Source organism: Rhinolophus sinicus, linkage group LG06, assembly GCF_036562045.2.
Source record: "Rhinolophus sinicus isolate RSC01 linkage group LG06, ASM3656204v1, whole genome shotgun sequence".
NCBI classification, from domain to species: Eukaryota; Metazoa; Chordata; class Mammalia; order Chiroptera; family Rhinolophidae; genus Rhinolophus; species Rhinolophus sinicus.
Window position 1 is genome coordinate 120,028,130 of NC_133756.1, and position 27,530 is coordinate 120,055,659.

Genomic DNA, 27,530 nt, shown 5'->3' on the forward strand with positions numbered 1-27,530 from the left:
CTGCACAGTTTCCTTTATATGGGTATAACAAAAGTGAAATTTTTTTTTTGTAGAAGAATCTGGAAATCAAATAGAAGGAAAAAAAATAATTTACTTCCCCCATCTTGTAGAAATTGCCTTTATTAATTACTGTTCTATCATATAACCTTATAATTTCTTCTGGGTACATGTACACAATTTAAACATATTGAATGAATTTATTTAAAATTTATAAACATATTGTTTTGTTCAGTGTATCCTTTCTTTAGTTACTAATATTTTATGAACAACTTTCCTTCTATATCACTATTGAAATAACTGCATATTACAATTTGGGATAATTATATTTAGTTTTATTTATTATATCATCATTTAATATTTTGTTGGGTATTTAGGTTTCTAGTTTTACTTTTTTATATATAAACACATTTTTCAATGTAAAAGCCTGTATATTCTTAACTGTTAACATTTATATACATTTTAAAATCAACTGGAAATTAGAGCATTTGTCATTAATGTGGGAATTGCCTTCAGAGAGTCTGCTAGTTCTTAAATTGAAAGTATGTCAGACATCTTTGTTTCTAGCTATCTAATAATAATGTTTGGTAATGACAGTATTATAAGCTTTATTTTTCAGAAGTTCCATAGGTTTGGCTATTATTTGTTGCTGGTACATCATCTAAATAGTGAAGACTATTTAAATACCTCCAAAAGAAATGGAGTCACAATTTATATGAGTAAGATGGTCTTTAAAAATATGATGGTTATGTTTTGGTTCCTTTTTAATATTTTTGTCTAGTGATTCATCTCTGTCAGGAGCTCAATCTTGTGAATGTTGATGTTTCCTTAGTTAGACCGTAAGATGAATGGGAATCTATGCTCTGGAAAGATTTACTACATTTAATTATTTTTGAAAGTATTATTTTAAAATTAGAAATCTATCTTAAGATATACCAGTTTTCATGTGTTGAGAATATTTATTGAGCAATCTTCTAGGTACTTCTAGCAATGCCCATAAAAGAAAGATGAAAATCCTTAGCACTTATTGGGTGTATATTCTATGGTTGTGTGTTATCTTCCAATTAAAGATATTAACTTTCTCTTCAAAGCCACTAATAAGGCATTATAGTCAATTGGAAAAAAATGACCTTTATAGAATTATTACTACTGGTGTATATTGTTATTCTCTATACAAAATATTGATTGACCAAAAAGGTTGAATATTATTTATGAGATTTAAAGAGCATACAGATGAGCCAGCCCAACAGAAAAATATTATACAGGAAAAGAATTCAAGTGAGATTATCATATAACAGTAATTTGACAAATAGTACCTGGAGCACATGCAGGGTAAACTTGTAATACATTTTTAGGGGAATGTTAGAAGGAAGAAAGAAAATAATGTTGCATAACATTATTTACACTTGAAGGGATTCAAGCCCTGGATTTTTTCAAGTTGCTTGGTACTTTCAGTTTCCTACAAGAGTATTAATGTTTATTTTTAAGCATAGTTTGTGAAATTTACTTTGTGATTCTCCAGAAATAACAGATGTGTTGCATATCTATTTATACAAACAGAACAAATGAATCTCTGAAAGCACAGAAGCCATATAAGAGTCACTAAAACAACATTAAATATTAGGGTGAAATATAGTCTGGCTTTTGACTACAGTTAGCTAACCACTGAGGTGTAGGTAAAATCATTTGGAGTACTCAAACTGAAATTGCTAAAGGCAAGTTCTGTGTATTAATATACTTCCTGTAGTCTTTGGCAAAATGCTGCTAGTGAAGGAAGGATACAAAAGGTTACTGTGGCTGGAGAGAAAGAGCAGGAAAAGATTGTGGACTTTAAGGGCGGCTCCTCGCCTGAGGACAAACACAGAGCAAACACGGACACCCTGTCAAATAGCCTGTGGTAATCACACGATTGCACTTAAAGTTTTTGCTGTTTTTATTCTTCTAAGAAATAAATTTATGAAGAGTGGAGCATACTACCCAAGAAGTTAGTGTTGTGTGTATGTGATAGATTTTTGTGTGTGTGTTTTTTGTTGTTGTTGTGTAAATTACATCAGCAAAGACGTTTAAAATATAACTTAATTTAGCTCTATGCAGTTAGCTTTCTGGCCATTGCTATTAAAGAAGCATTGGTAAAATTATTTGAAATGGTGGACTGTATACCCAGAGCTTTCTGTTCTGCTCGTCTCATCATGTAGAACAATAAGGATAACTAATTTGAGAGAAAGTTGAGGGTTAGTTTCTGTGTTCGTGTTGATACTTATTTTTTTTAAATTATTTTATTTTTGAGTGCTTCATCTTGTAATAATGGTTAGAAATACATTTGAGGAGAAAAGTAGACTAATTCTTTTCTCAAAATATTTGATATGGTTGGATTTAAAATTTTTTTGAAAACTATTAAAAGAAGAAATGCTGGATGTGAGTGTATATTCATATTCATGGGTACATAAATTTGCTAGTAAGTTCTGTCTTTTCATGGCTATTCTGTACCATACATCTTAAATGAGTGGAAGTTATTGCTTATGCTGCTTCTATTCTTTTCCTCCCCAAATCCATCGTTTATATTAATGAATTTAGTGTTAGGCCAGGATAAAACGGGGTATATAGAGGGGGAGAATTCAAACTAGAGCTGAGGTGTGTTTTTTATTTTATTTTTATTTTTTAATTGGGGAATATTGGGGAACAGTGTGTTTCTCCAGGGCCCATCAGCTCCTTCAGTCTAGTTGTGGAGGGTGTAGCTCAGCTCCAAACCCAGTCACCGTCCATCCCGGATTTGAACTGGCAACCTTGTTGTTGAGAGCTTGCACTCCAACCAACTGAGCCATTCGGCTGCCTCTCCTGCGGCTCAATGATAGCTCGTTGTCTTCAATCTAGTTGTGGAGGGTGTAGCTCACTGGCCCAGGTGGGAATTGAACCGGCAACTCTGTTGTTGAGAGCCCGCGCTCTAACCAACTGAGCCACCCGGCTGCCCTAGAGCTGTGGTTTTGAACATTTTTATATGTTAATGTGTCTTTTACTCCTTTCCTTTTACACAGGACATACTGGTCTGTACATGTCTTCACTCATTTGTTCTTTGCCTGGTCCTACTAGTTGAATTTGGGTCCCTGCTCTAACCATTGATCAAAAACCATGATGTTTTTAAAAAAAATTCTTCCCGTCTCATCCTCTGTATATAAGTTTCAGTTTATGTTATGGACTCTTAACTTTCTCTGAGTTATAGATTAAACAACATATATGAGATGTTTTGTGTCGGGCACTGTTCTAAGCACTTTACCAGCATTAACTCGTTTATGTTTTTCCAGTAACCGTTTGGGGTAATAACTATTATTCTCATTTTACAGATGTGCAAGTAAAGTAACTTGCTCAGAGTCTTCTGACCCCTGTTACTTACACCCCCTTTCCTTCAAATAACCTAGTTCTGGGCACATTTTGAAAGAGGTTTGGCAAACTGAAGGGCATAAATAAGATGACAAAGGATGGTACTGGGTCTGGAAATCATGCTATTTGGGAAAATGGTTAAAGGGACTGCAGATTTTCAGCAGTCTACATTGTAGATTTTGTGTGTATGTATGTGAATTGAATCTGACTAATTTCTTGTAATTCTGAAGTGCAGGACTAGGAACAAGGATTAGAGAGATCAGTATGACAAAAGATGTTTTCTAGTTAGAGCAGATCCAGAGTAAAAGGAACTGTGTCGTCCAGAAGTGAAGTAAAATAATTGGTCGACCTTTATATAATATATTCTTCTCCTTAAAAGGTTTGCTTAATATTCCTCACTATTAATAGTATTGTATGACAAGTAAAACATGTGGAAAGGCTTTTCATGTCTGAAGAGTGCCAATTTGCAACTTCTGATTTAATTGTTCTAGATTTTATTTCTGAATCAAACTGAATTCTGAGTTTCGGAACCATATTATTTTCACTCTCAGCAGAACTGCTTTCCCTGAGGTAATGCTTAGACATCAGAGAGTAACCATTCACTTAGTAATTTGTTCAATCTTAATCTTTTAAGAATTCAACAGCATTTATCAAGCACCTACCTCATCACTGGCATGATGCTAGGTGCTGGGGATGTAAAGACGCTGAATGGTGTGTGTGCGTTCTCATTTTCAGGAGGTTGGGATATAAACTGGTGAGTACTGGAATGTTACCAGATACTACAGGGAGTAGTATGAGAGGAAGCTGAAGGACAGACAGGAACTATGTCATGTAAGGGCCTCATAAGAAATAGCCTGATGAAATTTATTGTAGGCATATTATTGTGGATATTGCCTGTCACATGGTTAGTAGATCGTTCGTTATTTGAAGGTTGGGAACATCTTTGTTTACCGTATGCTTTCCGCTTGGGACAATGCAGTTCTTATTACTAATAACGTTCCCTTTTTGCTTTGAACATTTGGAAATTCAGTCTGAGAAACTGTAGCCTGTATATCTACATTTTAACTTTTATCTGGTCTTGTATTATTATGTTTAATTTTCTGTGATTTTTATTTTTGTACATATTTGTATTATATTATTGTGTTATACATAATCTGATAAGCCATTTTAGAGTTCTTGTGGAATGAAACTATCCACCAATAAAGATCTAAGGCTGTAAAAAGTTTATTTGGTATCTTAGAGGATTTGAATCTGGGAGACACAGATTCAGGAGAAAACCTGAAGCACGTCTGGGGAAGACAAAGAAAGCAAGCGCTTGTAAAGGCAAAAACCACACATTGTAACAAAAGAAACTTTTCCTATTGGCTGTCCAACATGGTGTGATGTCTAGTTCAAAAACGATTGGTTAGATCCAGTGGTAAGACTGGGGTAACGAGTTCCAGGATGTGCTCCTATGGCAAGCACGCAAGTCCAAGAGTTAAAACCTCATTTAGGTCCTCCATGCACATGAAGGAGACTGGCTAAAGAAGTGGATTGGCTCCTTTCAAGCTGAAGAGTGCAGACAGTCTGGTTTCTGGTGAGGAGGAGGTAACGCTCAAGGTGTGGTCACAGCTGGTTCAGAGGTTCACAGGTGGGCAGCAGCATGGGCATCACTTGCACTCAGGCGGCGAGTCCAAGGCCGGCGGGACGGGCCGCCCGAGCAGCAGCCATAGCACAGTGCCCCCACCCCCAGCTCCTTCCATTAGCTGCCCACCAGCCCCTCTTCCCTCCGGGCTAGGGCCTGAGCCAGTCCGGCGGGCTGTATGAGATGAGCTGCTGGCACCTCGGGAAGATGGCCATGGCACTGCGGTCCCTGTGGCCTTTCCTCCTATGCAGTCCCTGCCTGCTCATCCAGCTCCCCGAGGAATTGATGGAGCCACGGTGCCTGGTTGTCTTCCCCACAGATGACTTCAGCTTCAAGTGCGAAGCCAGTGGCAAACCCGAAGTGTAGTTCTGTTGGACTCACGATGGTGTCCACTTCAAACCCAAAGAGCACCTGAGTGTGGCTCCTTCACCATCACCAGCAATAACTGCACCTTTGCTCAGAGGCTCCAGGGCACCAATCGCTGCTTTGCCAGCAATAAGCTGGGCACCGCCATGGCCCAGAAGATCCAGTTTCTGGCCGAGGGTGCCTCAAGCAGCCAAAGGGTACAGTAAAAGGTAGAGGAGGGGAGTCTGATCCTGCCTCGCCACCCTCCACACTCAGCACCGAGCCGCGCCGGATCTACCAGATGAACAGCGCGATCTTGCATCTCAAACAGGATGAGAGGCTGACAGTGGGCCAGGATGACAGCCTCGACTTTGCCAACATGCTCCCCTCGGACAACCACTCAGACTACCTCTGCCATGCCCACTTCCCTGGCGCTCGGACCATCATTCAACAGGAACCCATTGACTTCTGGGTGGAGGCCGTCAACAGCATGATCGGCAGGAAGCTGTGCTTGTGCTTCCCCTCCGATGCCAGCAGCCGCCCGGGGGCCTTGCAGGGGCAGCCGTGGGACCTGGAGTACATCGCTGAGGGCTTCCCCACACCCACCATCAAGTGGCTTCACCCAAGTGGTTCCATGCCAGCCAACCAAGTCACCTCCCAGAACCACAGCAAGACCCTGCACCTGCTGGATGTGGGCAAGGAGGACAATGGCAAACACCACTGTCTGGCTGAGGACTCGCTGGGCAGGGAGTGGCATGCCTACTGTGTCAGTGTGGAGGCTGCCCCGTGCTGGCTGCACAAGCCCCAGAGCCGTTGGGACAGGCCGGGAGATTCTACCTGGACTGCCCAGTGCAGGACAGGCCCCAGCCTGAGGTCATTGCAGAAGCAGCAGGCTCCCTCCCCATGGAGGAGCTGGCCAAGGACCAGAAGCTCCGGATCCAGTGTGGAGCCCTGATCCTGAGCAATGTGCAGTCCAGCGACACGATACTGACTGAGTGTGAGGCCCACAGCCCGCATGGGTTCTGCTGGCCAAAGCCTCCATCTGTGTCATCCAGCTGTTGGCCACCATCCTGACCCCAGACAAGACCCATGTGGCTGTTGAGGAGCCCCTGTGCCCAGCGTCCAGTGGCTAGACAAGGAAGGAAAGATGGTGCTGCAGGATGAATGCTTCTTCCCCTGCACCAGCGGGACCCTGGGCCTCCAACACCTCCAGGCCATTGACTCTGGGCACTATTTCTGCCAGGCTGCCAGTGACCAAAAGAGTGTAAGCATTGTGATGAACCTGCGGGTCAGAGATGCCACTCAGATCACACAATCAAGAACGCAGTCAAGAAGAAACACTCGAGAGTGCCATTCACACTCCTTTGACCCCTCCTTGCAGCACAGCATCACCTGGCACAGGGATGGTCAACACCTCCAGGAGCTTGGGGACAGTGACAAGTACTTCATGGAGGATGGGTGCCTGGTCATCGATAGCCTGGACTGCAGTGACCAGGGCAATTATAGCCGTATGGCCAGCACCAAGCTAGATGTGGTAGAAAGCAGGGCAGAGATCCTTGTGGTGGGGAGCCCTAGACCGGTGCCTCATCTGGAACTGTCCAGTCACTACCTGCTGAAACAGAGCCAGGTGCGTCTCCCTTGGAACCCCACTGATGACCACAACGCCCCCATTGAGAAGTATGACATTGAATTTGAAGACAAGGAAGTGGCACTTGAGAAATGGTACAGTATGGGAGAGGTGCCCAGAAACCAGACCTCTGCCACCCTCAAGCTGTTGCCCTATGTCCACTACACCTTTAGAGTTACTGCCATCAACACATTCCTGGGGAGCCCAGCCTGACCTCTGAGAATGTGGTCATACCTGAGGCAGCCCAGGAAAACACCCCATGAAATCATGGAGTGTGATGCCTCCAGCTCAAGATTGCTTTGGCTTTTTGAGATCTTTTGTGGTTCTTTGCGAATTTTAGAATTTTTTTTTTCTGTGAAAAATGCCATTGAAATTTTGGTAGGGATTGCATTGAATCTGTAGATTACTTTGTGTAGTATGGACATTTTAACAATGTTTCTTCCAATCCATGAATATAGGATATCTTTACATTTATTTGTATCTTCCGTTGCTTTCATCAATGTTTTATAGCCTCTGTTTTCTATCTTCTATCACTGTCTCTTTGTGCACTTACAGAGGTAAGTTTCTGTTATTTATAGATTTTATTCTTTAATTCACAATTTACTTTTAAATAATCTTGACAGAAAAAAATGATGTCCCCTTAAGTTTGCCAAACTTTTCTAAAAGCTGTTCTATATAATTTCAGTATTTATTTTCATTTCTTGTTTTTAGCCAGAGGCCAGAATCTAGATCCAAATTGTATCATTCTGTTCCTCTGGGATTATTGAATAGCGGACACCAGGAAGTACCAGAAAATCTCATGGAAATTCCCGGAACTTTAGAATTATATCTAGAGAATCAGAATGATTAGAATATTTATTCTTGTTTATTAATAGCTTTAAGTAGACCATTTGGAAATGGCCAGTGGATACTTTGTCATTTAAGAGAGCCCAGAAAATCGAGTGACTGCCAGTAAAGACAAGTGTAATTGGTGGGGCATCATTTATATCCCAGTTATGATGGCTGGTCATAGATAAAATCAAACCTATCATCATTCTTTAGTGGAAGGAGATGACCTAGTCCTGAGCATAATGGCTTCTGCTTATGTCTGATTATAGATGTTTTGGGGGATTTACAACATTTCAGAATAAATATTGAAACACTGCAGGGATCAAAAGCATAAGTTTGCAGCTTCTCCATCCAACCTCCTATCTGAATAATGTTTATTAACAGTGTAGTTCAGCTAACACTGAGGACCTAACACATGACAAGCACTGTTAGGTGGTGAGGTTATCATTAATAAAAATTAGATTATTTCCTTTTCAGATAGAAATATTTTTCAGATAGAAATATTGGTAATGAAAAGTAACTTTTTAATTAGGAAAGATAAAAATTATTTGTAAATGTGTTATGAAAAAGTTTAAAAATGTAAATAAAAATATATATGAGTAGATAATTTATTTGATAATACACATAATTTAAGCTTTAAAATTATAAAGGAGGGCATGTATTCTAGGATACATAATCTGAAAGAAGAGAAGCAGCCTGCAAAATGAGTTCATTTTATACATTTGTATTTGTTAAAAGGAAAAATATTGTATTGGATACTTTGTGGTGGAATTTAGTTGCTATGTTAAATTACATTGTTCTTTAAAGTAAAAAGGACATGGTTACTGTATTTGAATAAGTCTTAATTTAATGGAGAAATAGACCCATAAACAAATGAAGCTAGCTCACCTGGGTTTGCCTAGGACAATCATTATCCATCATTAAATAAATGCATAAAATTAAATTAATGCTCCTCATTAGATCACTGCTTCATAGTGCTGTCCAGGTGAGAGAAGCTTCTGCACTATAAATCATGAGTTCAGGTGAATTTGGGGTTTATACGTGAAATCACTTTTTTTCTGTTAATATGTATGTTAGGTCATTTACAATCCATAATCACATAGGTCTCTTGTTTCTTGAATCTGAGAATCAGTTGTTCTGTAGTGGGACTGCCTATCACTTTGATGCACTCCCTACAACCTGCCAAAGTGAATTTAGATAAGTCACATAGCCTGTATCTTAAATCAGCTGGTCCCAAACATAGCTTCCAAATTGAATAAAACTCCATCTAACCCTTTAAGACACCTGGGAAAAAATAATGAACAGAAATTTTATTTTATAAGCCAAAATTACTGGAGCCTAAGCTGCCCTTTCTAATTCTCTAAGTTGGCTGGCTTCATGCCTTTTTGAGAAGGGAGGAGGTAATCTAATGCTTTTACTTTAAAAGAGGAAACCATAACACTATCCAGGAAACATTCCATGATAGCATCCATACCTTACTTCCTCACCTATAAAATCCTTCACTAGAAGATTATATTTCCTTCATGATTTATTTCTAGCACTTAGTACAATATCTGGCACTTCATAAATGCTTAAATGACATTTGGTGCATGAAATGAAGAATAGTCGTTTCATGTCTGCTGTGTTGGAAATTACAATTCAGAGTAGGATTCTCTAAATGTTATTCTTAAGCTGAGAAAGTGACATTGCTAGAAGGAAATCAAAACGTGTCTTTTTACCAATAATTGAGAGCCACAAGTAGCTCATGTAGTGTAAATAACTTCTTTATATTCTCAGAAATTCATCATTTAATGAAGTTTTCATTTAAATAGTTTGTAAAAACTATGTTTCTTGTAGTAGGATTAAACCGTTGTATTCATTTAATGACATTTTCTTCAATTTTTAAAGCATTTTATGTATATATACCTATATATATCATTTCGCAGAATTCTATTCTTACACTAATAAATGTAAACCAAACAGCATTGATTCAAAGAACAATTCATTTTTAATTAATTGTTATTAATGTTATTAACTTATTTTAATGAACAGTTATTAGTTCAGATAATTTTTTAGTGACTTAAACATTGGAACTCAATGAATTGTTAAATAATATAAGCAAGTGGTTTCTTAAATCAATTTTTCAAGGTAGATGCAAAGGTAAATAAACCTTGATTCTTATCCTCAAAGGGTTTATAATCAAGTAGGATAAATAAATGTGTAAATGAGTATAGTATAAGGCGAAATGAAGTAGTTTCCAAATCACAGTTATATGCAGCAAGATTATAAGCAAAGAGAAATAATCCATACTAGTAATGAGTGATCAGGGAAGGCTTTGGATATAAGCCGTTCAATATGAATGGCTCTTGGAATAAGGTCCAGCAATTTGTAAACACTCAGGCCTACTTTGTCTTGGTTGGCTCAGTTCTTTAACACTGAGGCTCATTTTTGAATTTTGTGGTTTAGAAATCTTGGCTATTTGCTAAAAATGAATCTCTGGAAGATAAGAATATTGCCTGATGGTTAAGAATATGGTTTGAATCCCAGCTCTGCCACTTCACTGTGTAACCTTGGGCAGCTTACTTAACACTGTGCTTCAGTTTACTAATCCTAAAATAGATAATAATAATAATATGTATAATAATACTACTACTACTAATAATAATACCATGTAGGGTTATTTGTTTTCTCTTATTAGAGTTATGCTTTCTCATGGATAGACACTTCATACCAGAATAAATGGATGGAGATTCTAAGATGAACAGATGTGTGTGTGTGTGTGTGTGTGCGCGCGCGCACGCATACTAAAAATCCAATTATAATTCAGTGAAATTAGAACTATACTGTAAACAAGAGCCAGAGAAACTGAGTGTTTTAGAACAGGTTTTTAATCTGGGATTTTCAATTTATGTCCCAGGTTTCAGGGAGAGAGCAACCACTTCTTTGCTACCAAAGATTTTTTTTTTTTTTTTAGAGAACATTGACTTTTAGGCTTGGAACAGTTCTGGAATTCTGAGGATTCTAAAAGCCTGGATGCCAGTTATTTAAGTACTTCCCCTGCTTTTTAAAATATTTTCTCTGACTCCTTAAAAATGATTAGTGCAGAATTAATGAGGTTCCCCCTGCCCCCCCATCTTCTTCTGTTTAATTTTCTATTATTCTTTGTGTACTGTTAACTAGTTCTCTGTATTTCTGTGTTTGTAATTCAAATCATTTAATCCGTTTTTTTGAATAAAATTGGGCACATTCTGAATTCTTTTTTTGTAGCCAAGTATAGTGTACTCACTAAATTCTTCAACTGATGTCATACTGAAAGGATGTTTCAAAATGTTAATATGCTATTTGTTCCCTATTATAAGCACATCCAAACATACAGCAAAGTCGAAAGAATGACAGTTAACGTGCATGATACATTCTACCATTACCATTTGGTATACTTGCTTTATCACATATCTGCCCATCTACTGATCATTCTACCATTCGTTTATCTATTTTATTTTTGGTGCATTTCAAAATAAATTGCAGACATCAGGACACTTCCCTCTAAATACCTCAAGTATACTTTGTTTTTGAAAGATCTGTTTTCTTCTCTTTCTTTTTCATTCAGAGTTGATGTTTTCACTTTCCCTCCTCTGTTTATGTGCTTTGTTTTCGTTTTGGACTGAACCCACTATGTTTAAGTCTGTTACTAAGCATTCTCATTGTTAATGCTCAAAATTAGATTTGCTTTCTTTTTGGTTTGTACTTTTTTTTAAAAAGGTACTTAATAGTCCTTTTCGCCAATTTTTTTTTTTTTTTTTTTTTTTAGCATTTAATTAATTTATTTATTTCTTTACAATTTTCGCCAATTTTTAAAAGTATTTTGTGGCTTATATAATTGTAGCATTTCTACCTACAGTTTGCAATACTTTAGAATATGATTGCTGTTACAAGTTTTGAAGACAAATTCTTCCATACCATTAGACATTAGAATAAGACCTCAACAAGGTTATGAACTGTTTGTAGCCAAGGATTATATATCATAATTCCTTGTGGCTCATAACTTCTTGAAAGGAAGAATCAAATACTTGTTGATATATTGACTCTTTGATATCACTACTCAAAATATTCTGGGCACTATTTATTGTTATAAAGTTTAAAGTTTAAAAACAAATCTCAACTTTTCATCAACTTTTAAGAATTTGTATTCATTATATATGATGTATATTATAATGAAATTCAAAAAAATCATAATAGGAAATTATTCGAGGGGTGTGTAATAGTGAGGCATTGTTCTTAGAATAACAGGATATCCTTCCATTTTATACACTTTACATTTTCAGCCCATAAAAGAATATAATGACCTAGTTTGTGTATAAGTTTTTTCCAAAATAATTTTATTATTTTAAAATAATTGAACCATGGACATTGAATTATATAACCATTATAGATTTAACATGTTATTTAAGATGAATTCTAGGTAGCAAATAAAATCCAAAGCACATCAAACTAAAATGATCTTTTCTATTTTCATTGTTGTTTCTTGAAATCTATATAGGATATATAGATTTTTTTCAACATTTTTTGAAAATGTTGAAAGTGCAGTTAGATAAAACTTATAACCAGAGAAGATCCTTTTTTTCTCTGTTTCATGCCTGCGTGTGCACAGGCATCTGTAATTGGAACTCTTGTTGTGTGTCTGGCTTGAAGCTTCTTTTGGTCTTCCAGATTTCGTGCTTCTTCCCCTATCTGGAGCAGATTTTGATTCTTTTAAATCAAAATTAGACACACAAGTTAGAATTCTGATACCAAGAGACAGTGACCATGTAAAGCGATTTATATGCCTCTAATTCCCTATCAGTGAGTACCTAAATAGTGTCTAAACTTAGTTCTTCTAGCCCTCTGTCTGCAGGTAGGAATGTTTAATCATCTTGAGAGTCCTGAGGTTCAGTGGTATCTTTGTTAATAACTGGGGGAGGAAAATAGAGAGGACTTTCCAGTGTTACATTCAGCCATCTAGAGTAAAGGTTGGCAAACATGTTTTGCAGAGCACTAGATAGTAAATATTTTAGGCTTTGAGGGCCATAAGGTCCCTGCCATAGTTACTCAGCTTTGCTGCTGTAGAGTGAAAGTGGCCGTAGACTATTGGTAAACAAATAAATGTGATTGTATTCCAGTCAAACTTTAGAGAAACAGGTAGCCGGCTGTAGTTTGTTAACCTGTACACTAGAGATATGCATATATATATATCATGTTTCCCAAAAATAAGACCTAGCCGGACAATCAGCTCTAATGCGTCTTTTGGAGCAAAAATTAATGTAATGCCCAATATTATATTATATTATATTTATTATATTATATTATATTATATTATACCCAGTCTCATAGTAAAATAAGACCGGGTCTTATATTAATTTTTGCTCCGAAAAACGCATTAGAGCTGATTATCTGGTTAGGTCTTATTTTCGGGGAAACACGGTGTGTGTGTGTATGTATTTATGTATATATGTATATATGTACATATATACATATATACACATATATGATGTATTGTAGAAATGTACACTTGAAACTTATATAATTCCACCAACCCTTGTCACCCCAGCAAATTTAATAAAAACGAATTTTGCATTCTATATTATTCACTAATTCTTATTTAAAGTCACTTATCATGAGAACACAATTTAAATGAATACAATAACTGGACATACTATATTTGGCTATTTATATCAAATTAAATGCATTAAAGACCTTATGCTTTTGAAATACCTATTGAGAGGACTTTTTTCTTTCTAATAATTTGTGAATGCTTTCGTCAAGGACAATAAAAATGAATTACTGGAAAAATGAAATTAAAAAGATATAAAATGCAAGCTTAAAATTCTTACGTTGAGCATAACAAATTACATTTCAATAAATATTAGAACGGTCATGCATAAGGAAAAAGAAAAGAATTAGAAAAACTGTAAATGTTGTTACTTGAAATTATCTTCTAGCCCTATTAATATAGAGCTGCTATTACAGTCATAACTTTGTTGTCATTTCACAGTACTAATTACACACAGAGTTGAGTGAAATTGCAATTCCCATTTATTAAATGTCTGTGTGCATACTCTAAACACTATATATCAATAAAAAGTTTAATATGACAAATAAATTTGCTTCTTGCTATTTATCTAACCGTGGTTGGGTTGACAGTAGTGCTACTCACAAGAGATATGGAATGTATATCTAAACTGTTCCTATGTTTTGTTTTAACAACATTCAGAGTAGAGAAACCAGACTCACCGATGTATGTAGATGAGAATTGGAGGAGAGATTTAAAAGTAATTTCAACAAGCTGATGATATTCATGTCTAACTTTTTCCCAAGATGAAGCAAGTGATTTTTTATTTTCAGAATTTTTCAATCTTTTATTAGCAGTAAATTCCAACAATTTATTTTATAGACTTACAGTGAAATTTAAATTACCTCTCAATTAAAGAAATGGATTCTGGATTCATAAATTTCCAATATGTGAATCTTCTTTTGTTGGGATTTTTTTGTTTGATTGAAAATGTTCTATCAAATTGATAAGGTGTGTAGTGATTATCTTTTAACAAATGTGCAATAATTTTCATTGAAAATTATTGTTATATTATGGAACATGTCATAAATATCTGTAGAAACTCTGGTATTTCATGCTATTAACTTCTCTTTTTGCTTTGATTTTATTGGCCGTTGAGAAACATTTGTATATCTTCCTTACCTGGAAGTATGAAGATCATTAAAATAGCAAATATATAAGACAAATAAGTCTGGCTGTCCAATTTACATCTTTAAAACCTTGGGGCCAATTTTTTTTTGTCTTGTAGAAACACTAAGAGTTCATTTCATCATTCGTTTTGACAGAACATTTCTTCTTGATAACCATGGAACCTCAGCATGTAGTAACAGCAGTATATGATATCGTCACACTAGGGCGCATATTCTCTGGTATATTGCATTAACCTTTAAGTAATCCACAATTACACCGTGTGACTAAGCATACTATTTAGACAGGTGACTTTTTCTTTTTAAATCATGGCAAGAGTTTCTCCATGAAGGAAGCAGTGCATTGATTTACACTCTGGAATAAAATCCTAATCTGGGTAACTGTCCAGAATATATTCCAGTCATTGCAGCTGCACCAACAGAATATACTGTTACACAAAATTTAAACTCCAAATCACATTTGTTGAGTACATAATCCTTCATAGATTTATACAATTTGGAGTTATGTTGGGCAATGAAGCTGAAAATAATTCTTCCTTCACAACACCATCGTATTCAAATCACAAATATACTAAAGGAATTGCCATATTTTCCTTGCATTTATTAATGTTCAGTAAAAAACACTTTGCTAGGTTTGTGTGTTCTGTGAATTATTTTTTCATATCATTAGTTGGTTCCTCAATGCATCAAACTATGGCATCAGTAGAAGTTGGTTCTTTGTTGCAGATTCACTGAATATTTCTAAGTGAACATCTTGATGGAGTGTTTCCCTAATGTCAGTGTATACGTTTTGTTTTTTCAGTTTTAGTATCTTCAAGAGTTACTGTATAAGAAGCCTAAAAAGCATTATTGTTTATATATGAAAGAAGGAACATCTGCTTCTCTTGGCCCTGTAATTAGGACTCATTATTTTCAAACTAACTTTTTTGTTTTGAACTTCTTTGTTTCTATTTTCTATATAAATGCCACTTCAGTTTTGATGGTTTTATTATTTTATAGCCAGTATAGCTCTGCAACTATCACACTGTGGCTTTAGCACTTCACTGTCAATTATACTTACAAGTAAAATTAGTATGAACTCTTTGGTCTTCCTTGTTTTGAAATAACTTGTATTGTTATGTGATTTACTACTCCTGTCTCATTCAGAGAAAGTGTATCTTTCCTTGCCAAAAAAAGTACAGTTAAGCTTTTACTGTCTGTAAATTAGAGGTAAAAATACTTATTTAGTTACTTACTTTAACTAAAAATATTAAATTATCAATTACAGTTTTGATTAAAAGTTTAAATGATTATAAAATGACAAATTATGGAAATAAATGCTTATGTTTTCTCAGATTGTCTTATCTCTTGTCTTATAGTTAACAAACTAACCAATGTCAAATTGTTATAAAAGTATCTAAATGTCTACATTTAATTTCTGTACTTATTGTGGAGCAGTAACAAACAGTTGGAGTACCTTTGCACTAGGGATTATTGGAGGGCTATTGCGGGATGTTCTGACTTTTTTATTACTTCCGTAGGGTTGAAATTCTGGGCCTTGAGTGAAACCCAATTATGACTTTCTTTTGCTTTGTTTGAGATACATGAGGACAAATTCTTGTGTATGGAGACATGCTATCCAACAAACACAAAGGGACTTTAAGGAGGCAGTTTGCAAATGTTCCTGTTGTCTCCCTGTGTAGAGGTAGAAAAGCATGTTTAAAGACTTGGGTTGTTAATGTCGTCTTATTTGTTCACCTGATACTGAAAAATCATTACGTAGTGCCTGGGTTCCGATGTCCATTTTGTGATTATTCCAATGTCCTGTTATAATAGGGACCTGTTCAAGAGCCGTAGTTCAGCAGCTGTCTCGCATCTATTTTAATGAGGGTGACCTATTCCATATATGTTTATAGCAATCTTTTTTCTGTATATGATTTATAAGTGTATACATACATATGTATGTGCTATATCAATATATATAAAATGTCCCTTTTGTTCCACCTATTTCTGTACATCATTGAATTGCTTTAATGACTTTTTGTGGAGCCTGGAGCTGGAATTGGTATAAGGATTGTATGTTCCAACCCTCTTTACATTCATTCTCTTTAATGTAGAGGAGGGGTTGGCTATAGCCATCTGGCCTGACATCTGTTTTTTTAAGTAAAGTTTTAGGGGGCCATAGTCAAGCCCATTTGTTTATGTGTTGTCTGTGGTTGCTTTCTTGCTACACTGACAAAGTTGACCAGTTGACCTAGGGATCATATGGCCTGCAAAGCCAAAAATATTTACTCTATGGCACTTTACAGTAAAAATTTGCCAACCACTAGAGGCCTTGCAGCCTCTGCCTGAATTTAGTGGTAGTAATTTCACTCTCTCTCAAGGCATTCATCTTCTAATGAGGAAGTTCCTATTAATGTTGAGCAAAAATCTTTCCCTCCAAGTAACCTTCTTGGGTACATGAGAGTCTTTAAGAATTTGAAGACAACTTGGTGCTTCTTCTAAAGGTCTACACCCCACTCCAGTCTTCCCAGTCCTGAGATACTCTGGTTGAATTATTCATTTCACACTTGAATGACCTATGTATGCAACTCAGTTTTGAACCTTTTTTCTTATCTGTTTTCTGTCATTATTCCTCAGATATCGATATTCAGATCAGAACCCAATTTAATAATTCTATGGATGTAATTGGCTCACAGTAGAGCAGACATTTCTTCTATGTTTTTATTTTTATTTTTTTAAGTTTTACGATGTACTTTATATGTACTGGTCATTCAATTGTGTTATTCTTACTGTTAATACAGGCTAAGTTGCATCGTCCTTTTAGGAAGCGCTATCACAGCGGTTCTTAATTGAGCTTAAATTCAAAACCCCTGAGTCTTTTTCGTATTTGCCATTAAGTCAGATCTTCTCCATCCTGTACTGAACCCACAGCAGGACTTTTACTCCTATGAGATGCCATTGTATTGGGTTCAACCCACTGTAACCGTATTAAGTTTTTGCATGTTGATTTTGTCAGTGACATATTTATTGTTCCTCTTCGCTCTTAGTGATGTGAGAATTTGATAGTAATGAGTTACTTAATCAACACCTTACTTTGTTTGCATGTTCATTATTGAACACAAATGAAAGTTTTCTGGGAATTTCTCTTAGAGTTTATGGTACATTGAATTATTGCTAATTCAACTAATCCTTCAACACACTTTCATCAACTAATCTTTCCTCACACTTTCCCCTGGGGTGAAAATATGCATCCCTGACTCACTGACTTTGGACTTTGTCATATGGCTAACTTGGGCCAATAGAATGGAGATGGAAGTAACAGTAGGACGTTTCTAAGATGAAACTTTAAGAGGCCTGGCAAGTTTCTTCCAGCTCCTTTATGCTTCTGCCATTTACCGCAAGGAGAGCTTGCCCCAAGGTAACTACGGCCCCTTCAGACTGGGTCCCAGAATGAAATATAAGTGAAAGAGAACTGAATTTGACCCACAACCTGAAGTTGAAATGCTCCGGTCAAACTGAATTCATGAGTAAGAAATTAGCATTTAATTTAAGCCATTGGCATTTTTGGAGTGGTTTCTAACAGAACATTGAATCAGCAATAGCAATGCATACACAATTAACCAAGCCATTTTGTTTGTCGGGAATTGTCTCTGAAATGCCTATAACCTGTGAATAACAAAATAAACCAATAATACATCGTCATCAACTCTGGTAAAGGGAGACCAGAGGTAAATTTTGGGTCTTGTATATGCTGAGGAGCGTGGCATGTGATGAGGTGAGAGATGATCTTTGGTGAAAGGAACTACAGTTACTAAACAGGATACACAGACACATCCTGCTATTCTAGGTATGCCTCGAATGCTTTGAGTTAATACTTTCTGCAGTTTGACTTGCTACCATTGTCAGGTTTTCCTACTTTTTTCTGTTATGTTTTTCTGTTCCTCCTCCTCTCTCATGATTTGTTTTCCCTGCTTTGTGCCCTTTTGGAAATAGCTCATATTTTCATAGGCTATATGTACTCTGTAAAGAAATAATAGAATAAAACCATTGGAGTTCTAATTATGGGTCTGCCATTTGTTAACAAAATCACCCAAAATAAATTGCTTAAACAGTTTCTCCTCCTCTGAATTGTAGGGTTAGTAACAGTTGTTGCTAAGCTGAAATGAGATGACAGTGTTATTGTCACAGAGTCATTTGTATATACAGTCATTTAGTAGATACTTAGTGAATTCTGAGAGACACAGTGCTTTGCATGTTATAAAAAAGTCAATACATTTTATGGCGTTTGGATAAGTATAGTCCTACAAAGTACTTGTTGGTATCACATTGATGTCAAGTGAAAAGAAAAGAGTTCCATTTCTATTTATAGAAGAAAGTACAGAAGTATTTGCTGCTAGAAATCATGGAACAGTTTTATAGATGTGTTTTATGTTGCATCATGGCTTAATACTTTATTTCAGGACTTTTTGCATTATCTTTGGCAGTGAATAGGTACTGTCAGTGGCTGGTATTTTTTGTTGTATCTGAAGATAACCCAAGGCAGAGTATAAAAAAGATTGCTTGTGTTCTGTTTCTTCTAGTTACATTTATCAGAATATAAATTCAAGGATGTATCATGTCATTCAATATTATGGATGATTGTATTCTTTTCTTATAACCTTGGATAAGATACAATAAAAACAATGACGCTAACAACTTTTCTGTCCTATTATTTGGGCACATGTCAGACATTTTGACTGTTTCATAAGAATTTTTTAATTTAAAAATTAATTGTGGTTTTAATAATTCAAATAATATACAAAGGTATATAAAGTTAATTGTTTTCTTTATTTCTTTTCAAATTCACCCTTTTATGTTTGGTATGAATCTTTCCCTTTTATGTGTGCTTATTTATTATGTAGTCTTTTTAATCCTTTTAAAAAGGTAGGATCTTACTTGGACTTTTTCTGCATCTTGTCTTTCCTATTTAATGATATTTTTATCATTGGTATTTTTCTCAAGTGAATGAAGATCTCAATTTTATTGACAGCATCCTGTTTCATATTATGGATGTAAATTATATAACATCCGCATTGATTGAGCCATATTGATTTAAGTAGTTGAAAACACTACCACAATCAGCATTTTTATCTTGTTATACTTGTGCTTTTATTTTAATAATTCTGAAAATCACATCCCTGCAGCAAAGCATATCTGCATTAAAAATTTTAACATACTAATAGGTAAAATGATTAAAAACATATTCTAAAAGGTAAACATTTTTAAATGCTATAGCAATTTATATTTTTACTAACGATTTACAGTAGTCCTCCCTTATCTGCAGGACATACGTTCCAAGATCCCCAGTGGATTCCCAGCACATTTTTCCCTATATAATAGTTCCCCCTTATCTGGGGTTTTGCTTTCCATGATTTCGGTTACCTGCGGTCAGCGGCGGCCCAGTGTTCCAAAAATATTAAATGGAAATTGCAGAAATAAACAATACTAAAGTTTTGAATTGCACTCTGTTCTGAGTAACATGATGAAATCTCACGCAGTCCCACTCCATCTCTTCTAGGATGTGAATCATCCCTTTGTCCAGTGTATCCATGCTGTATACACTACCTGCCCATTAGTCACCTAGTAGCCATTTGGTTATCAGATTGATTATTGTGGCATCACAGTGCTTGTGTTCAAGGAACCCTTTTTGACTTCATAATGGCACCAAAACACAAGAGTAGCGATACTGGCAATTCAGATATACCAAAGAAGCTGTGAAGTGCTTCCTTTAAGTGAAAAGGTATGTATGTATAGGAAAAAAACATATTATATGTAGGGTTTGGTACTATCCATTGTTTCAGGCATCCACGGATAAGGGGGAGCTGCTGTACATACATACCTATGGGAAAGTTTAATTTATAAATTCAGCACAGTAAGAGATGGACAACAATAACTAATAATAAAATAGAATAATTATAACTATACTGTAATAAAAGTTATATGAATGTGATATCTCTCAGCAAAACTAGCATGAATTTCTTTTTCCTTCACAATTTCACAGGTAGAAAATTCATTCTTACCGTAGATCTCAGAAACCTCAGCATATGATTTTTTTCTTTCCTTATTAAGTTGAAAACTTTCACCTTTTCACTTAAAGGAAGCACGTTTGGCTTCTCTTTGGTGTATCTGCATTGCCAGCATCACTGCTCTTGAGCTTTGGGGCCATTATTAAGTAAAATAAGTGTTACTTGAATTGCAATACTAGGAAAGTCAATCTGATAACCTAGGTGGCTAAGTGACTGATGGGTGGGTAGGGAGTCACTGAAACCACTGGAAGTGAAGCAGTGGGTAAGGGAGGACCACTGTACAAGAGAATCTGGTGCGTCTCACCCTTACCAGCAGTGGATGTTGCCGGTCATTAACTTTTTTGCCAAGCTGGACCAAAAATAGTATCTGATTTTAAGTGTCATTTCTCTGAATACTGGTGTGTATATATATTCCCATGTTTGTAGTTATTTGCAGTGCATTTTGCTGGATTGGCTCTTCACATTTATTTATTTATCCCCCCACCCCCCAAATCAGTTCATAGGGGCTTCTTGAAAGTTCTTGCAGGAATTCAGGCAAGAGGTCTTTTTTACTTTCCTTGCCATCTTTTGTTTTAGAATATTTTTGTATAATATGCTAGAAAATTATGTTTGTGTATATAATATGTGCATTGTTTTATATACAATATTTACACACCATTTGCCTAATTTTAATGTATATCTCTAATATGCATGCTTAATCTCTAAAAGACAGTTTGAATTCTGTTATTGTGGGTTGGAATTAAGATTTGGAAGTGACTTTGGAAGTATTGTTTGTAAAGTTTTTTTTTTTAGTAAATGAACTCAACAGTTATAATGAAGGCAATAGTCAGAATTTTACAGTTAAGCTTAAAAATGAAGTATCTACTGTGTCCCAATCACTGTGCTAGGCACTTTGTACCCTCAATTTAATTAATTATCACAATAATTGTATCCCTTTGGTTGAATCTCCATGGGTTAGGCTTCAGGAAATTTGTAACAAGAGATACCCTGTTTGTATTGGACACATCCATTGCAGCTCTTTTATTAATACTATTCAGATGAGCAACCTCGGCTCCTAGTAAATTGATTTTCTTGAGCAAGTAGTGCGATAGCTCAAATATCTTGGCCAGGCTGGGATTCCTTCTACCATCCCTCACAGTAGTGACCCTAGCCTTAATTTTACACAGTATCAGGAAAACTAGAACTTGCGGCAATTTTAAATTAATAACAGTAAAAAGTATGTCTGTACTTTGCTTGCAATGGATTTTACTTAAGAGGATGAGAAACTTAATATTTGTTTTTTATTAAAAAACAAAATCTAGGTTTCTTTTTGAAATTTATTGGAGTCAGAATAATTTGACTACCTAAATTTAAATTTTTTATTTTAAATCTTTATTTTAAGAATCATTTTTTAATGATTTTTTACCTCAAAAATTACCTTGCATATGTGCAGAAAAATTAATATGTGCCTGTTTTACTGAATTATAGTTGATATAGAAAATGTAGAAACTTTAGGAGCACTATGTTCTTACTATTGGAAAGGAATAGTAGAGATGTCTAGAAGTATGTCTGCAGTTGTACAGTTTGTGCCCTTGCTAAACTAGGGTTCGGTAGGAAACTGAAATCCAGTCCTGGCTTTTCTCGCCTAGCTGAATGCCTTGTCATAGTCCCTTAGAGAAAGGAGCCCCTTTCTTTCACACAGATGTGGTTGCTTTGCCAAACTGTTTCCTGTGGAGTTGTGTTCTACCAGAGGGGGCACCTTTTTCTGATTTATCTACTAAAATCGTCTCTGAATCACACAAAGGTGTCATACAGGATAGTGGCAGGCCCTGAATGTATCAATAATAACAACTTTGGAAACAGAAAGTGGTATTTGTAACTCTCACTGGTAAATGTTTCTGTGTTCATCAGGATAGGCTAATTGCTTTACCCAACAACCCCCAAATCTCTGAGGCTTAGCAAAATTTATTTCTCATTCACTTAACACATTATTTTAGGAATTTATTGAATGGACTTCATGTGATGAGTTAGTGATCTAGGCACCTTTAATCTTGAGGATCCAAGCATGATTCTTTAGGGCCTCAAGGCCTCCGCTGGGTCCTCTGTGTCTCTAGTTAGCAGAAGAGGAAGAAGGAAAAGGATTGCACAGAGGCGGTCTTGATGGATTAGACCTGAATGTAGTACACATTGCTTTTCTCACATCCCATTGGTCAAAACTCAGTCAGATGGTCATGTCTAATTGAAGAGGAAGCTGAAAAGATCTCATCAATGTGTATGCCCTGAAGAGGAGGAGAACGTGGATACCAGTAAAGCTAGCAGTCTCTGACACAAATACACAGAAATACTGGAGGTGCCAAAAAAATTTATGTAAGTGGACACTGGTCAGTGTTGCTCAAGCAGTAGTTCGCCGTAATCAGAAGTGTCTAGATGCTGATGGTAACCACTTTGAGCACCTCTTGTAATTGCAGAAGTCAAACGTGACTTGTATTCATCTTTTCTTATTGGCATATATTGAGTATTACAACTTTAATACAGTTTTCTTCTTTCTTAAAATGTGTATACATTTTTTTGGCACCCTCTGTAGATTTTAAAAAATATTTTATCTATACTATGTACACTGAGTCAGTGTTTTACTAGGACCACAAAAGTTGTATGTAATTTAGCTGATTAATTCCTTTAATTACATAAATGGTTGGTGGATCTGGTAACCAAGATAGGAAGGAGCAATTAAACAAATAGAAAATTTAAATTATGTATTACTTGGTAGGTTGCCCAGAAAACTGGACAGAGTGATAAATACTTTCTTATGAAAACTAATAATATTTGCATTCACTACTGAATTAAGCATTTTAGTGATTTAATCTATGATGCAGAGATGTAAAATTTGATACAAATATTAAATATTAATCTGCTACATCTTTTTAAAGGTTTATGATACTGGCCCATATTCTTAAATTTCTCTAGAGTTATTATAAGGTGATCTTTTTAAGTGATTCATGTGATCTTGTGATTTGGTGCTGTTGTGGTAGTTATCGTCTTAGTTCTTTAAGCTCTTACTGAGTACCTGCTATGTATATACTAATGGAATAAAGGAAGTGGGAAAATGCCATAATTAGGAAATAGGATTCTTCCCATTTAACGTATTAGTGTAAATGTATATGCATAAATTTATATATTCCATATAAGCTCTGATGACTTGATAGTCCAGTCATTTTTAAAAATTGTGAAGCATAATAGAAGTTATTAAAAATGCCAGGAATAGAAATGTACACTAAATATATAATTATGAAGGAAATTCCCATGTAACTGCCATCTAAGTAAAGAAATAGAAAATTTCCAGCACTCTGGAAACTCCCTGTGTGTCTTTTTTTTTTATTTTTTAACTATACCCTCTTTACTTGCCTCCAGAGGTAACTACTACTACTCAGACATTTAATAATCATTGCTTTTCTTTATAGCTATGTATGCATCCTTAAAGGATATAGTGTAGTTAATCCCATTTTCAAACTTTATGTAAGTGGAATCACACTGAACAATATTTGAGTCTTAAGAGTGTGTCACTCATCGACATGTTCCTAAGATTCAAGCTGTGTTAGCCTATGTTGCTGTACTTTGTTCATTTTCATTCCTGTGTAGTTTTCTATTGTGTGTATATACGACAATTTATCCGTTCTACTGTTGATAGACATTTGAGTTTCCATTTAGTGGTTTTTATGAAAAATGTTGCTGTGCTCATTTATGTACATGTGTCCTGTTGCACATATGCATGAATTTTTATGTCATGCATTAGGAATAGAATTGTTAAATCATAGGGTTAAATGTGTCTTACATTCTACTAGATTATTTTATTGTTAGCATGCTTAATATTGTCAGATTAACTATTTATTTGCCAATCTGGTGGGTATGAAATGGTATCATTTGTTTCATTTGCATTTTCCTTATGATTAATGAGATTGAAAACCTTTTAAAATGTTTTTTGACCATTTGGTTATATCCTCTTTTGTGAAGACCCGTTTCAAGTATTTAACCCTTTTCCCATTAATTTGTATTTCTTTTTATTATTTATAGGAGTTCTGTATATATTTGAAATAAAAGACTTGGTAACATGGATTAAAATATCTTCTACCCTGTGGATGTTGTTTTTTTCTTTTTAATTCACTCTTAAATTGCCAAGAGTGATTCACTCTTGTTGTCAAATTCACTCTTAGTTGTCAAGACTGTGAAGGGTCTGAGATTTTATCCTACTTGCAAGCTAAGGCATTTCCTGGGTGTTGGAATAAGAAACAAGACCCCTGGTCAGACACAAAGGACTTTATTACTCATGGCAAAGCAATAGCCAGAGTGACAACATTTGGTTGTTGGTTGCCTAAGTCCCAATTTCCACAGGGCGATGCAAAGAGGGTCAAATGCTGCATTGGGTTGCACTGGATTGCGTTATAGGAGAGGACCCCTTAGCTTAGGGAACCTCAGTCTTCTAGTTTTAAATTTTTTATTGGGGAATATTGGGGAGCAGTGTGTTTTTCCAGGGCCCATCAGCTCCAAGTTATTGTCCTTCAATCTAGTTGTGGAGGGCACAGCTCAGCTCCAAGTCCAGTGGCCGTTTTACAATCTTAGTTGCAGGGGGCACAGCCCACCATCCCATGCGGGAATTGAACCGCAACCTTGTTAAGAGCTCGCCCTCTAACCAACTGAGCCGTCTGGACGCCTGGGAGCCTCAGTCTTTTAAAATGGACAGTAAACAAATCTGACAATTGCCCTGAAGAAAGCCATTATCTTTATTGTGCTGGACAGTAACGAAATCTGCCTTTTGCTGCTTAAGGAGACACTATTTCTAGTCTTCAATGCTGTTTGTTATACAGGCATTCTTGAAGAGGTAGTTTGGAATAAAGGCAGTCATTGCCTCTGCTTACAAGACATGCAGAAATGCGAGAGACCCATGCTTCCTTTTAATAAAGAGAGGTGTCTTTTAATAAGCAGAAGCTCTTCATTTTAATATAGTAGAATTTATTAATATTTTGCTTTATGGTTATATTCCATTATACCAAAGGTATTCTCCAATATACTCTTCTAAAAGCTTTATAGTATTTAGATATGTATAGTATTTTATTTATTTATTTATTTATTTATTTATGATACAAATCTTCCTTTTATTTATTTACATTTTATTTTATCATTCAGTATTATTTTATATTAATGTCAGCTATACAGCATAGTGGTTAGACATTTATATAATTGAAGAAGTGATTCCCCCTGACTAGTCTAGTACCCATCTGGCAGTATGCATAGTTATTACTATACCATATTATTGATTGTCCTCTATGGTTTACTTTACATCCCCATGACTGTTTTGTAACTACTGATTTGTACTTCATCATCTCTTCACCTTTTCACCTTGCCTCCATCCCCCCTCCCATCTATCACCCTGATAAATCTAGTACCCATCTGACACCATACATGGTTATTATATTACAATATTATTGACTATATTTCTTAAGCTATACCCTACATCCCCATGACTACTGTGTAACAACCAATTTGTACTTCTTAATCCCTTTCCCTTTTTTACTCACCACAACTCCCCCTCCTATCTGGCAATCATCAAATGTTCTCTGTATTGATGAGTTTGATTGTTTTGTTTGTTCATTCTGTTCTTTAGATTCCACATATAAGCAAAATTACATTGCATCTGTCTTTCTCTGTCTGACATACTCCACTTAGCACAGTACCTTCCACGTCCATCCATGCTGCCCCAGATGGCAAGAACCCATTCCCATCCATGGCCGAGCAATATTCCATTATATATATGTACCACCTATTCTTTGTCCATTCACCCATTGATGGACAACCAGGCTGCCTCCACATCTTGGCTATTATAAACAATGCTGCGATGAACATATGGATACATTAGTCCCCTTGAACTAGCATTTTGGGTTTCTTTGGATTAAATACCCAGAAGTGGGATTACTGGGTCCTTCTTTGTCTCTTGTTATAACCTTTACTTACAGTCTATTTTGTTTGGTATAAGTATTGCAGCTTTTTGTTTCCATCTTCATGAAATATCTTTTTCCCATCCCTTTACTTTCAGTCTATGTGTGCCTTGCAATCTGAAGTGAGTCTCTTATAGGCAGCATAGGTAGAGCTCTTGTTTTCTTATCCATTCACCCTATCTTTTGATTGGAGCATTTAATCCATTTACATTTGAAGTAATTGTTGATAGATACATAGTTATTGCTATTTTGTTGTTCATATTTTTTATCTTTTTTTTTCCTTCTTAAAGAAGTCCCTCTAAGATTCCTTGTAATATTGGTTTGGTGGTGATGAACTCATCTTTTAGCTTTTTCTAGCTTGGGAAGCTTTCATCTGTCCTCCAATTCTAAATTATAGCTTTGCTGTGTAGAATAATCTTGGTTGTAGGTCCTTACTTTTTATCACTTTGAATATTTCCTGTCCTTTCTGGCCTGCAAAGTTTCTGTTGAGCAATCAGCTGATAGTTTTATGGGAGCTCCCTTGTAGGTAATTAACTGCTTTTCTCTTGCTGCTTTTAAGATTCTCTCTTTGTCTTTAACCTTTGGCATTTGAATTATGATGTGTCTTGGTGTTGACCTGTTTAGGTTCATCTTGTTTGGGACCTTCTACACTCCCTGGACTTGTATATCTATTTCTTTGACAGGTTAGGGAAGTTTTCCATCATTTCTTCAAATAGGTTTTCAATTCCTTGTTCTCTCTCTTTCTTTGGTATTTCTATAATGCAAATGTTAGTACACTTGATGTTGTCCCAAACGCCTCTTAAACTATCCTCATTTTTATGGATTCTGTTTTCTTTTTGCTGTTCTGATTGGGAGTTTTTTGCTAACTTATCTTCTAAATTGTTGATTTGGTCCTCTGTTTTGTCTAATCTATTGTTGATTCTCTCTAATGTATTCTTCATTTCAGTTATTGTAGTCTTTATTTCTGACTGGTTCTTTTTTATGTTTTCTACCGTGTTTCCATGAAAATA

General features: G+C 35.8%; 1 protein-coding gene and 1 pseudogene across 3 annotated transcripts in view; both read left to right on the forward strand.

The window, feature by feature from the left end:
- Positions 1-27,530, forward strand: part of FCHSD2 (FCH and double SH3 domains 2) — a 212,494-nt gene that overhangs the window by 37,678 nt on the left and 147,286 nt on the right. The gene's annotated exons all lie outside the window — the stretch shown is intronic.
- Positions 4,622-7,455, forward strand: LOC109454021 (neural cell adhesion molecule L1; annotated as a pseudogene).